The 12645-nt window shown below is 45.3% G+C and overlaps 1 protein-coding gene and 1 long non-coding RNA gene across 11 annotated transcripts in view; one reads left to right on the forward strand and one right to left on the reverse strand.

Annotated features, from left to right (window-relative positions):
• LOC111250370 (ELAV-like protein 1) overlaps nt 1-12645 on the reverse strand; it is a 333939-nt gene that overhangs the window by 315873 nt on the left and 5421 nt on the right. For 3 of the 10 annotated variants that reach the window (XM_022805507.2, XM_086988641.1, XM_086988638.1), the window contains exon 1: nt 9414-12445. The exons of the other annotated variants lie outside the window; for them this stretch is intronic. The gene's annotated coding sequence lies outside the window, so the exon portion shown is untranslated. Of the gene's footprint in view, nt 1-9413; nt 12446-12645 lie in introns of those variants that run through there. 10 annotated transcript variants of the gene reach the window in all.
• On the forward strand, nt 2936-6035 carry LOC147755748 (uncharacterized). Its single transcript, XR_015327435.1, has 3 exons — nt 2936-3100; nt 4354-4544; nt 5350-6035. It is a non-coding gene; the product is annotated as an uncharacterized LOC147755748 (long non-coding RNA).

The following is a 12645-nucleotide window of genomic DNA, read 5'->3' on the forward strand; positions in this document are numbered from 1 at the left end:
ATGAAAAAGAACAACATAGAAGGATAGAGTCGGGACAAGATGGATACAATCGCTACCTTTTGCTTCTGCCCTTCGACATTGTGGCGCAAGAGAAGGCGGCTGGTGCTAAAAAGGCGTTAGTCTATGCATTTCACAGAGGCGGGTGTCTGCCACTACATAAAATATACAGATGTCCTTTGCGTGTATGATATGTACATTATAACGGGTACTTTTTTTTGTCCTGCATGCTCGGTGACTAATTAATTGGCTACATAGCCACGCTGCCGCTCGAGTCCTAACCTGAGTGCTTCATGATCGTAATAGGATCGTAATAAACGCACGTGATTTTCTCGTCGAGCGCCGCTACTTCTTGCATTGAAAACGATTTACTTACATGGCGGCAGGCTCGAATCTTCAATAATCTTCAGTAGCTTTTGTAGCTGATTATACTGAGGCGGATCGCTAAGGACTGAAAAAGGATGTTTTTTTGATGCGAGTTGGTGGTAAACGGGAGCTCGTGTTGCATTGGCGTTACCTTGTTCTTCGCTATTCTATAGTATTTTCGGGTTTTTTTTTTCACCTTCACAGCTGACTGAACGCAAGCAAACTCCGGACTTCGGCCAATGACCGGCCGATGTTCAGCAGATAGCGATAAGAAGGGAGCCGAAGTAGTTATGAGTGCGGTTTACTCCTTCCAAGCTCCTTCCGACAGGGGATAGTCGCTATCGTTGGGGGCAACTTTGGTATTGTTTGTGAGTCCTGTCGCTCTCAGTCCACTTTCTGACGAAGCAAAACGATGAAGTGACGTGAACGATCGTTCACCTTTTGGTTCCCCATTCTATACCGGTCGGTTACCTGTGCTCTAACATTCAGTAGCTTTATGTCATGACTCTTTCCCGCTAAGCCTCTTCGTAGTTGAGCAATATCGTGCCACACTGAATCGTGTAGATGGTACCAGGGCAGCGCAAATGTAGTATGCGATACCTCCATCTATGCGCTTACTACCACCGTCGCTACGCGTCGTCCAAGCATTGAGGCAAGAACGACCTAGATATTGACCTTGCCTTGCAAACTGGATGCAGGTAAATGCGCGTGCCGTGGTCAGGCGATCGGCAAGATTCGACGACCCAGGGCTTGCGCGCTTCTCGCCCGGTGACGAAGCTAAGTGCAAGAAGCGGAATGGGACAAGGGCTCCCAGGAAACCTTGTGTGTTCTGGGGTGTCGAAGTTAGTTGAACGGTGCAGTCGATTAGGAGTATCCGATGGTACATCCGCGTTCTGGGCGAATTCGGCTCCGCCGTGGAACGATTTTGCATCACTACTTTGGCATACTGGCGAGCCATACTCTGTCCGTCAAACTTTTCACCACCGGTCAGCATTTTCGATTTTTTTTATAGAGCTCCTCAAAGCTTGCGCCTCATATTGGCCCGCCCTTGGGCCTCAATTCAGACGGATATAAGCTCATTGTTGCAAAGTGAATGTTGACAGTAAACACACGCGAGATCTGTCAAGCTTCAAGCTAGTCACCTTTGCTAGCGCACCGGTTAGAACAGCAGAAGAATTCTGTTCAGTTCTACTCTTCGGCCATCGTCTTTGCTGCGCTCCCTGGAATACGAGCCACGTTATATCACCTCAGACCCTTTCCTTCCAGGAGAGCGCATGGGAACGACACATATAAGGAATAACCAACTGGATCCGAAATCGACGACGATAGCGCTGATAGAGCTTTGGGAAACGCTACGTTATGGACTGCACTAGTGGACCATTTTGTAAGGGCAGAAGCAAGTCATAGCCGTCAGTGCGAGCTTTTGTTCACTTCGTTTCATGAACGACCATAGGCGAAATGGTTCCCATAATGAGACTGTGGCTCGTGGGCGTTGTCATTTTCGGCGCTCGATCACCCAGTACGCTTCGCCACTCCTTCTCCATCCCTCTTTCTTTACCCCAAAAATACCTAAACGCTTAGGCATTGATAACTGTCTCTTTACCTATCGTCTAACCAACGCGGCCAGCCGATATTGCATCGTGTTACCCCTGTGCTAGTGAAAGCAGTCACGGCTCAATTTAGTAACTCAGGAGTGAATTGTTGTTTGCTTCAGGCAAAGAGAAGGTGTCTCAATTTTATTGGAAGAAGTCGGGGTAAAATCCTTCCGCAACGAGTCGGCATTGGGGGTGTTTGATGAGCCTGCTTACCACACAGAAGTGCCCGCAACGAGCGAATGCACAACATACAAGGCCGACTCACCTGCTAACAGACCTCGCTAATCCGCAACATAGGTGAGGGGTGCTGGGGTTAACCTGAGAGCAGCTGTCGTTGCGGTGACTACGATAAATCCATAGTGGGATCAAATAATCCTTAAAGAGAGATTTGATCTTTGTAAAGAGCGCGTATCTAGAAACGTCATAACGTTAAGCATTTACATTAAACATAGCGTTTGTCTAGTTCTTGTCAGCAAGAATCTAGAAGAAGACTCTAAGACTCTAGATGTTAGAAGAAGACAAAAAAGTATTTAGTTGACAAAAAATAGAAAGTCCAACTTGGACCTTTTCTAATCAAAACTATTGTAGGTACATAAATATCTGTCCAAAATAAACTTGCATTGCTTCCGCAATAGAACACAAAGGAAAGAGTCTCACAAAATTACTACAAATACATAGTTTTTCCAAAAAAGTGGTCTGGAATACATTATCTGACAACCAGGAAAATTTCATTTATTCAGATAAACGAAACCAATGCACGACGAGGGGTTTCATTACCTCTCGAATGCATCGAGTTCATTCCCACTAGAATTTTTCCTCAAACCCATTACCTTCTTTTATTCTTTCAAGTTGTACATTGACGTTCCACTATCTATAATATAGCAGTGTGCAATATAAGCTCGATACGGGTTTGCTCACTAAAAGCTATTTTTCCTCTATTTACTCTCGTTCCAAGTTGCCTCTAGACCTCTAAAGCCGAGAGTCCGCGATCACTATCAAGCTCATGCTCTCGCACGGACCTTCGTAACAATGATGAAGGAGGCTCCACCGTACTACGCTATACGTAACCAGAGCATATGCAAAACAAACGAAGCTAAAAGCGGACAGACAAAATATCCGATTCGGAAACAGAGGAAAATACCGTAAGTAAATTGACCGTTACAGACCCATGTTTTTTTTTCTTCCCAGTTCCAACAAAAAGCTCGAGATCAAAGGGTACAGATTATAACGATAACACGAAGTGTCAAAAGCAAAAACATAATACCAACACACAATAAATGTAGTCCCAGTGATGCGAAACCATTTTTGACACTACTCGCAAGGGTCGAGGACTAGGATCGGGAAGGTCCCTGCAGTTTGTATTTGTCATGGTCCCACGGTGAAGGTCACAAATCCGGAAAGGAAACAACGTAGGAGGAACAAAATAACGTCCGAAATGTCCACTTCAGATCAGCCTGGATACGCGTTTGTTATCAAGATCTGCCATTTTGAAGTAAGGACTAAAATGACTAGTTTATTTGAAAAGAGTTAGCAAGACCTTGATGTCAAATAGCATATGGGTTTTTGAAGCTCGAAGTAGCGATAGAAAAGTGCTCGATACGGGCAGAAGGTACTTAGGGGTAGGCTCTTAGTTTTTTGTTGCGATTATTGATTAAGTCATTTAAAATTCATGAACTCATTTGAATCGGCAATTCCATGTTGACGAGTCTTGACTCCCCATGTTGACCGCTGGTGCATCTTACGCGGATCCACAATCCATTAAAATATACCAAATGTATGTTCCGTAACAGCTGAAGAATTTTACAAGCATTACACATTAGTGGAATCGGTACTTACAGGATGCATTAGTCAGCGGCACTCACTGAAACTATATATATAGCAAAATTAAAGGTTGTTTTTATAGCGGTAACGAGATGTAGTCCTCCTCATATGAAAAATATATTTCAACGATCTACTGCAGCGGAACGAAGGAATCGGATTTACATTTATATATATGTATATATATAAATTCAGTTTCAACTTCTCATTTTTATTAAGCCTATTTACGACTAGCCTGCAAGCTCGGTGTCAGTGGTATCTTCAATCCTAAGCTTTGCTTATGTTTGTCGAGCTATAGCTAAGTAATACTACTCCGTCGCTTTCTCCTTATCGGCAATTTTTCTCCCCTTACAAGTAGTTACCTGCGTCTTTATGACCTTTTCATCGTGTGTCCTTTACTATCGAATCAACTGTCGAAATCTGTCTGTCTTGTCTTCATAAAGCTGCTTCAACGTAAACTAACCACGTATCAGCAGTAGCATCTTATTGAAACACAATATAAATACTAAAAAAATGCTCTCTGCAACAGCTGCGGCCAATCACGCAAACCTAACTAAAACATTCGGTAAATTTTCAGTTTTCAGCCCACCTTCACAGTACGGTAGTTTCTAGAAGATATACCGAGAGGTCTGAGATAGAAGAAAAAAGTTCGTCATACATACACTTCTATCCTAAAGCCTTCTGCTGATCCATGGAGAGTGTTTGCCTGGTGAAGGATACTACAATCTGTACTGTCCACAGAATTCTCGACTCAGACTGGTTCATCAGGTACGTCAACGCATATCTGAATGCAGAGATCATGCGCAGGGTTCGAATATGGTCGCGTCGCCGTTTCGACGCTTTCTACGATAAAGTAAGAATTTCTTTCCGCATACGTTCAACGACTCTGGTTGTCTATTCGTTCGTGCTCATTTCGTCCGTCTGAACCTGACCGCCTCTAAGCGGTCTTGTCTACGGTACGATTTGATGTAGTGCGTTCGATGTGCGCGTGACATTTTCGCTTAAATGGGTAGAAAAAGTTCGATCGAGTAGCAGCTTTTGAATTATCGCGCGAAAGAAAAAGGGTGAGAGGTGGGGCCACGGAGCCATAGATCAACAAGCTGCAAGTATTCAAATTTCACGCTGTCGCAGACGCAAACAAATGGACATAAGACGCATGACCGTATTAAGCGGATTACGAAACTACCGAGCTGCATCGACTTACCTGTTTATTATATAACACACGGGCTGTTTATAGGCGGCTATTATTATAGTTGCTTAATATTCGTTGATCATATATGAGAATTTAGAGCTAATTTGCTATATAACTGCGGCACAAATAGCAATAGTAGTCATAGCCTATAAATAAATAGCCTAATAGAGGCTACACTCGGATCTAGACTCACTGAATTGCGTCGAGTAAAACGATTATGAGATTGTAGGTAGATGAATAAATTTGTAGAATGGTATATATATATATCGTTTGTACGTAAATATCGTATATATTGTCAAGCAGACTCATATTGTTCGGCTCAAACCAGTTGCTACCATTAATATCACTGAATGAAATAGGTTCGCTATTTTAAAATTTCAGGTTAAAGGTGTACGAGGAAAAGAATCGAACGACTCGTTGGATAAGTGAATCATTCTCGACAGATTTGCCGAAACAGCTTCCCTTAGAGGTTCTGAAGGACTCAATGGATCCGGTACGCGATTATTTATACACAACTATCATATGCGAGTCCATAAATCAAAAGGTCTTAACACGAGAGCTGTGCATCACCGACTGGCGATCCTTATGTATGAAGATACTGCCTTTTTTATGACTATCTGTCCTTTTAGCAGCATCAACTAACATTTCCGTATGTATGGCATTTAGCTCTGTTTACCCTTAAAGGCGGCACAATCTTTCAGTAGTATTTGGAGGGCTTCGAGCGACTGGCAGCGAACTCAGCAGAGCTTTCTGTGTACAATGTCTTGAATCTTCAGGTCAAACGCAGGGTTATCTTTATCAATTGATATCATAATATAACACCATAAGAAATACTCATACAACGCATATGTGAGCCAATCGGACCGCGGAACACGCGATAATATTCTATATAATGCATCCGTACTTTCTTCCGGCTTCGAAGATGCAAATAAAACTAGTGCTTTCTCCCATAATTATCACCAGTATGTCATCGGGCATAGACCTTAACGCAACTATGTTTTGATAGTTACCCATAATATTCCCAGAGGGCATCTAGCCGCCACTGTTTGTATCGGCCATTAAAAAATCCAGGCTGTTCACATTAGTCTGAAATAAAACGCTTTTGTCATTATTTTCAGCAGTAAACAATTTCGGCTTTCTCACTGCTTCCGATTTCCGCTTCGTACATGTAACTCTAGTGTATAGCAATAGGCTGCTCCTTCACCTAACCAATATTGACTTCGCATCACTCCCTGTAGGTAATAGAGTCAGCAGATGCTAAAAGTTTTTGCTTCCTGCGTATCTGCTTCTGTCTCGCTAGGTTTTTTTCAGCCAGTTTTAGCTAGATCGGCTCTCCGCTTGCTGGCACCATTTGTGCTTATTCAGCGCGTTGTGCTCGAAAAAAAAAAAAAAAAAACTGACCAAGTTACTACTGGATCTTTTACTAATTATCTATTTGTGGAAGAATTTCTACGCGCTACTAAAAATCTACCTTCGCGGCCAGCCACTCCACTAAGTTATGCGGTCTTCGGCACTCCATTAGAGCTGGCAAGCTTCCGCCGGTACTACCACCTTACCAAATACAAAGTTCATGATCTAACGCGTCATGCGGCGCGCACTTGTTATTAACCTGAACCGCTTTCGGCGTCAGTCTGTGTTAGTTGCCCTTGTGCTGGCAGGCTGGTGCCTTCTCCGCCGATACTATCGGCTTCGTCAGTGAGGATGCCTGTATATAAGGCAATATTCTTTCGAGCACGGTGGCCGCCATCTTGGAGCCTCTCCTTAACTCGCCATCCAAAGGACTCCGCTTTGCTGGGTTTTCCTCTATCGCTTAGCACGCGCTCCACAGGGCTACCGCTGCTGCTTCACCACCATCGTCACCGCTAACTCCGCACTCAGACAGCTCAAACAACGCAACGGCGGGTTCGGTTCGTTCCGTTCTTCGAACGCCGTTGAACGGCCTCCCTCTTTGGTTGCTTCTCTTCGCCTACGGTCATGTGACAACAGACGGCCAATCTGATTCAGCCTGTAACACAACATGTGGCCGTTTTATTTAAAACACGATGACCTAGCTATGGAGCCCTTGGAGTCGCCTTGCAAAAAGCTTCCTTCTTCTAAATGTGTACTAGTTTTCTGCGTGCCGCATAACTACTTGCTCGTTCCGACTCAGCTATTTTGTCGTTGGAAAAAAGCGAGTTTGTCCTGACCTGAAAAGTAGAAGGAAAAATTTATCCCGTCGGTGCAGCGTTCAGCTCGCACCCTCCGTTCCCTCCATGGCCACTGTAGCTACGCTAAACCTCCCCCGCTTTTCCCAGCCCTCAGAATGTCGGTGGTCCTGCAGCAAACAAGGAACATTCCGGAAAGGGCCAACCGGGCTAAGAGCGGACAGATACCGTCGACCGGCAACGAGCAGCCGCCAAGTGCCCGCCGCCATTACCGCTAACCGCGTGATGGCGGCTGTGGCGGCGTTCCAAGTCAGCGGTACTCCGAGCGGACGATGCTCCAAGTCAGTTGGTACATGCCAACCCGGCTTGGTTCTCAGCGATCGATGGGGACCACAGACGGGTTGAAAGCGATCGTTAGCAGCGGCGGTCTTTGCTGTTTGCTCGCTTGCTACAGCAACATTGCATCCCAAAACTCACAGGCCCAATGCAAAGGCCATTTTTCCACGATAATATTGTGCTTCGAAGCCAAAGGAACGGTCGGCATCGTTGGCAACCGGCATGAAGGTCGAGTTGAGAGAGTATAATAATGATAGTATGATGTAATCAATGCCAACCGTGATATCACGCATGTGTGTGTGCGTATGGGTATGCGTGTGCATGTGCGTGGAGACACAAGATTGCTGGCATGACAATGTATATCTGAGGTCCAGTCGATGCAAAGGAGGGTCGAAATGATATTTCTGGCCTTCTCCGTTAGACTAGTCTTTTTCTCTTGGACGGAACGCGCACGGAACGAAACACAATGCTAGACGATTCCGGCAGTTCGTTCGAAGGGGAACATACAAATCGCCGCAATGCCGATGAAGACAATCTGCTTTTGCTCATTGGAGGCTTACGAGGAAGAAAGGATGCATTATCGGTGCACGACAACCCCCATCAGGCTAACGGGCGCAGACAGTAAATGATCCAATAGCAGGCACTGAGGTAACAAGAATTAGTGGCTGGCACGAGCTAAGTACATCAGCATGAGATAGACACACGTGTACACACAGATAAGACGAATAGACAACAATGAGATCGCAAAAATCACGAGTATTGTAACAGGAAGGTTATCCAAATGATGCTCAGATCTGTACAGCGATGAGTGCTTCAATGCGGGTAGTCGGTCTATTTTTGAAACAAGGTGGGTAAACACCGACCTTCAAAGGAAGGGGGTATTCAAAACATCCTTCATTTAGCTGATGGAATCGTGGGCGTTCGCTACCACAAGGCCGCGTCGGGCCCTTGTCGCCTATTCTGTCTATGCGTTGGTAAATATTGGTACACCACACGGGTGCACAGGCGAGACGGGCGTGTGGACTAACTGATTCTGGTTGGGCTGGGGTCGGACGAAAAATGATTGTCCAGTTGTGGCTAAGAAGCCTCGTGACAACGTTGCCTGATACACGCGAATATAAAAAGCTTGTGGGAAAAATGTTTAAGATAAACGTGTTATCATCATCATCGTAGATGTTGTCGTCGTCGTTATCAAACAAAACAACAGGCAAAGGCTGATTATCACCACTGCATGTCGTACAGCCTTGCTGTACACTCATCCATTCGCTCCCCTGTCAGGCCATCTGGCAGCCCGCGTCCGATGGCTGTGTCGTCTGCAAACTTTGGATGGACGATTCAAACACTTGGCGTTGCCGCACACTTAGGTCTTCGTTCGCTCCATATGGTCCACGTCGTCTCGAGCTCCGACGCCATGTGACTCGGCGCAAAAGGAGGAATTGTCAGGAAAGAGAGAATGGTATCCAGAACTCGAGCCTAGCGTCTCCGACAGCAGTCGGCTGAATGATATGGGCAATGTTCACGCCAAACGAGAGCAAGAAACGATTGGAAACTGGACAGATGACAGTTATATTAGATGTTAAAGATAGCTTATCATGAAAACGATGCATGAACTATGTATACTCTTAGAACGTATATTGGTGAGTGCGGAGCGAGATCTGTTTGTTCCTAGGAGAAACGAAGGGTAGTTACGTTGCCTGAATGGACAAAAGCAACTTTAAGAAGGCACAAGAAACGAGCTTGAATCCTCCAAAGTTGCCGTATTATCAGACGCAGGCACTTTTTCACGTTTGTCGAAAAAAACACACATTTACTACAGCACAAGACAATCTCTTTGAAGCATTTCGCTTTCCGTCACTGCAGAAAGCTACACGATAATTTCGTTCTACAGTCATATTACTATGTTCATTTGATTTCAATGCAAACACTTCTAGCAATGTGTCTTTTGCGAGCCGTCGTCTCTCTTACCTTGATCAATGCTGATGAAAATTCGGGTAGCAGTATCGTTTGCCGGTAGATGCTTATTGACTCGCTCTTGAGGGAAATTGTGCTCGTTATAGCTGGTGTATGACACAGTTCACCGTGTACGTGTATGGCAACGGGAGGGATGCGCCGAAAGGCAAAATGGAAGTTTCAAAGGAAGGATTTATTAGCTAAACGTAGGTACCGTTGTTAGCTGATAATTGCTTGCAGTGCTGGATAGCCTAACGACACCAGGCGAATAGTCGGTGTTTTTAGCTGGCTGGATGGTCTATTTGCGAGTGATTTGACTATTCGTTGTAGCTGGTCGCTAAATGGAAGAACACAGAACACGCAGAAGACTTCTTGCAATGGTAGGAATATGGATGATGATGGCAACGGGAGAGTTTTCAGGAGCCGGTCTCGACAACGATGAAGTCTCTGTCGGTGTCCAACCGTCAAATTAAATAGAGCCCGTATTGGACCAGGTGAGAAAATAAGTGTAAATGGTGCCTGATATTTTCAGGCTAGTTCCGGTGGCCCGTTGTAGGAATAATAAAATATTCGTCGGCGGCAGCTGTCGCAGAAACACAAGCCAGTGAACTACTGAGTATTGGTGGTACGCTAGATCGATAAATTCGGCCACAAACTTTGAAGAAAGTGCTTTATTTACCAGCGATTTGGCTATTAGCAGCACCTGGCCAGAATTGTGCACTAACGATTGGATCAGTACATAGGGTAGAGTAAGTTGACTGATGACGAATTAACAACTTGAGAGTTGTGTATGTTTAAGAAGTTTGCACTAAGCCAACAGATAAGTGACTAGTGGGTATAGTAAGTTGACAATAACTCGGACAGAAACTTTGACGATTCGAACAGCAAAAACGGCTAGACAAAATTGCTATTCTATAATGATTAGTAGATAACAGCAGCAGCAGCAGCAGCTAATTCGTTAGCTACGTAACCCGTCAATAAACAACGGTAAGTAGGTCTGTTACGCGAATCGAGCAGACGTAGATAGAATCTTGTATTTTCTTGACGCTCCACGCAGCAATCGAAGTAGTATATCTTGCTTGTTCTCACACTGATTGAAAACACATTGAAACTGTTGATTAGGAACGTTGGCGAAAAATCTTGTTCACACCTAACGTCGCGGTAACACTATGGGTTGAGCTTAGACAGACAGATCCAGCTGACGTAGAATTCGAAAGCACGGTCACGATATGACGTTTGTCGAAATCAATAAAATGGCTTGACAACAACTATCTGTTCGACCGGGAAACAGTCGTGCGCTATGTGCAGCCGTCAATCGTCGACCAACAGCCTATCTCTGTAAACCAAGGAATTAAATTTCGTTGCAAAAACGCTATCTCAAAGAAGAGAGAAATGTTCTCTGTAGCAGCGTCTGACGCTCGTGAACACGTTCAGAGCCGCCCGCAACAGGCAGGTTTATCGTGAAACCCTTTTACTTGGTCGTCCTCGGCAGAAACTTGTGGCAACGCCGGCCTGGCTGTGCGTTAGTGAAAGTTCGCGTCGTTCTTTCGCCTTCCCAGCAACGACATTTAGACGTCTTGCCGCTAAGAGCTAGTGATCTTTAGGGACACACGCTGAAGCTGATAAACGAATCTCTTGTAGATTGCAGTGACACCCAGTGAGCCGTCCCACTTTCCTCTCCCAAAGGGTTATAGTAGTAGACGCAAAGAAAATAACAGATTTCCGCCTATAGCGACACTATTCACTGTGCACGTCCGTATTTGACTGGATGATGTACTTATTGGATTGCAAAAAACAAAGTTTGACAGTGGCAAAAAAACTCAATCCTTCAAAGGTGGCAATAGATGTAGTAGTCGAATGGTGGACGAACGACACTATAGACGTTGTAACCGGGTGGTGCGCACGAAACGCGTCAAACACGATGAAAAGCAACGCGATATTATTGATGCCGTTGTTGTACGCGTCGTCGTAGTTGAATTGAACACTGGACACTGTTGGCTGGTTATTGGTGCTGAAGCAGAGATAACACAGACACACAATTAAACGCACTAGATACGGTTATCAAGGTTATGTAGGTTTATAATTGCCTAATTGTTGATAGCAACATCAGCAACGATTACTAAGTAGATGGAGCGTTGGTGATGGTTGTCAAACGAATTCGATTTGAGCCAGGACAATATAGTCGTGATACTTGTAGCTCAATACCGTGCGGAGACCTGTCACGTACTGCCACGTCGAATAGCTCTTGTCCGATCCTAACAGTTGTCCGTCTAAGGGCGCAAGCAACGACAGACGACCAATTAGGGGTTTGGGGGAAGGAGGTCTCCAGTTAAACGAACGGACGACGATCAAACGCAAAATAGACGCCGCAATACATATATTGGCTTGGTTCACTGGAACTAAAACCGTCACCCGCGATTGCTGCTGCAAGAGGAGTTAAAGACGCTATTGCCAAAGTGTAAAGCTATCGGCGGACAGTCGTATTATCACGCACGTAATTCCGGGCGTTCAGGCAAGATAGCCAGAGAAACTGTATTCGTCGTATAACTATTCGTTGTTTTATAAAATACAATTATTGCACGTTGTTGTTGCTCTTGCTGTAGCTGATTATCGCTATGGTGAAGCAGAACTGCTGCTTGTTACCTCGTTGTCGCCACCTAGTCTATTGTCGATAGCCGGGTAAACGTCAACGGTTGGTCGTAACAATGACGCAACAGAGGTTGTTGTAGTGACGTACACGAGGCGGAAAACACAATGACAGACAGCACGGGTAGTAATTTCGACCAAAAGGCCGACAATTGAGAGAAGATAGAAGATAAATTTTGACGAAGATCTTCTGCTGTATCGTAGATAGAGATCGGATGCGAGGGAACGTACACCGCAAGGGTGGAACACTTGGAGTTTACAGCTGCGAACGAAACCAACCACTAAGCAACGATGATGAGCTTTCGTAGCAGAACGCCTTACTTGGCTTGGTCTGCTGCTAGTCGCCCCCTGGAGCTCAGCTTCGCCCAAAACCGTACAAACCAACTAAATGATAACGGTGAGGGCCCACGCAGACACAAAATACCAACAAAAGACCGCGAGGGCAACGGGGCCCTTGCGCGCGCAACCTTCCCTCTCGGCGATGATGAGGTTGACTGCCGATGGCGGGGGCCTTTCGCTCCGCGTGAAAGGCCCCCATCGGCAGGCCAGCACGACTCTAGTCATACTGTACCCGGTAGCATAGGCTTCTATAGTGAAGCCC

Source organism: Varroa destructor, unplaced genomic scaffold, assembly GCF_002443255.2.
Source record: "Varroa destructor unplaced genomic scaffold, Vdes_3.0 BEIS01000004.1, whole genome shotgun sequence".
In the NCBI taxonomy this organism is placed as follows: Eukaryota; Metazoa; Arthropoda; class Arachnida; order Mesostigmata; family Varroidae; genus Varroa; species Varroa destructor.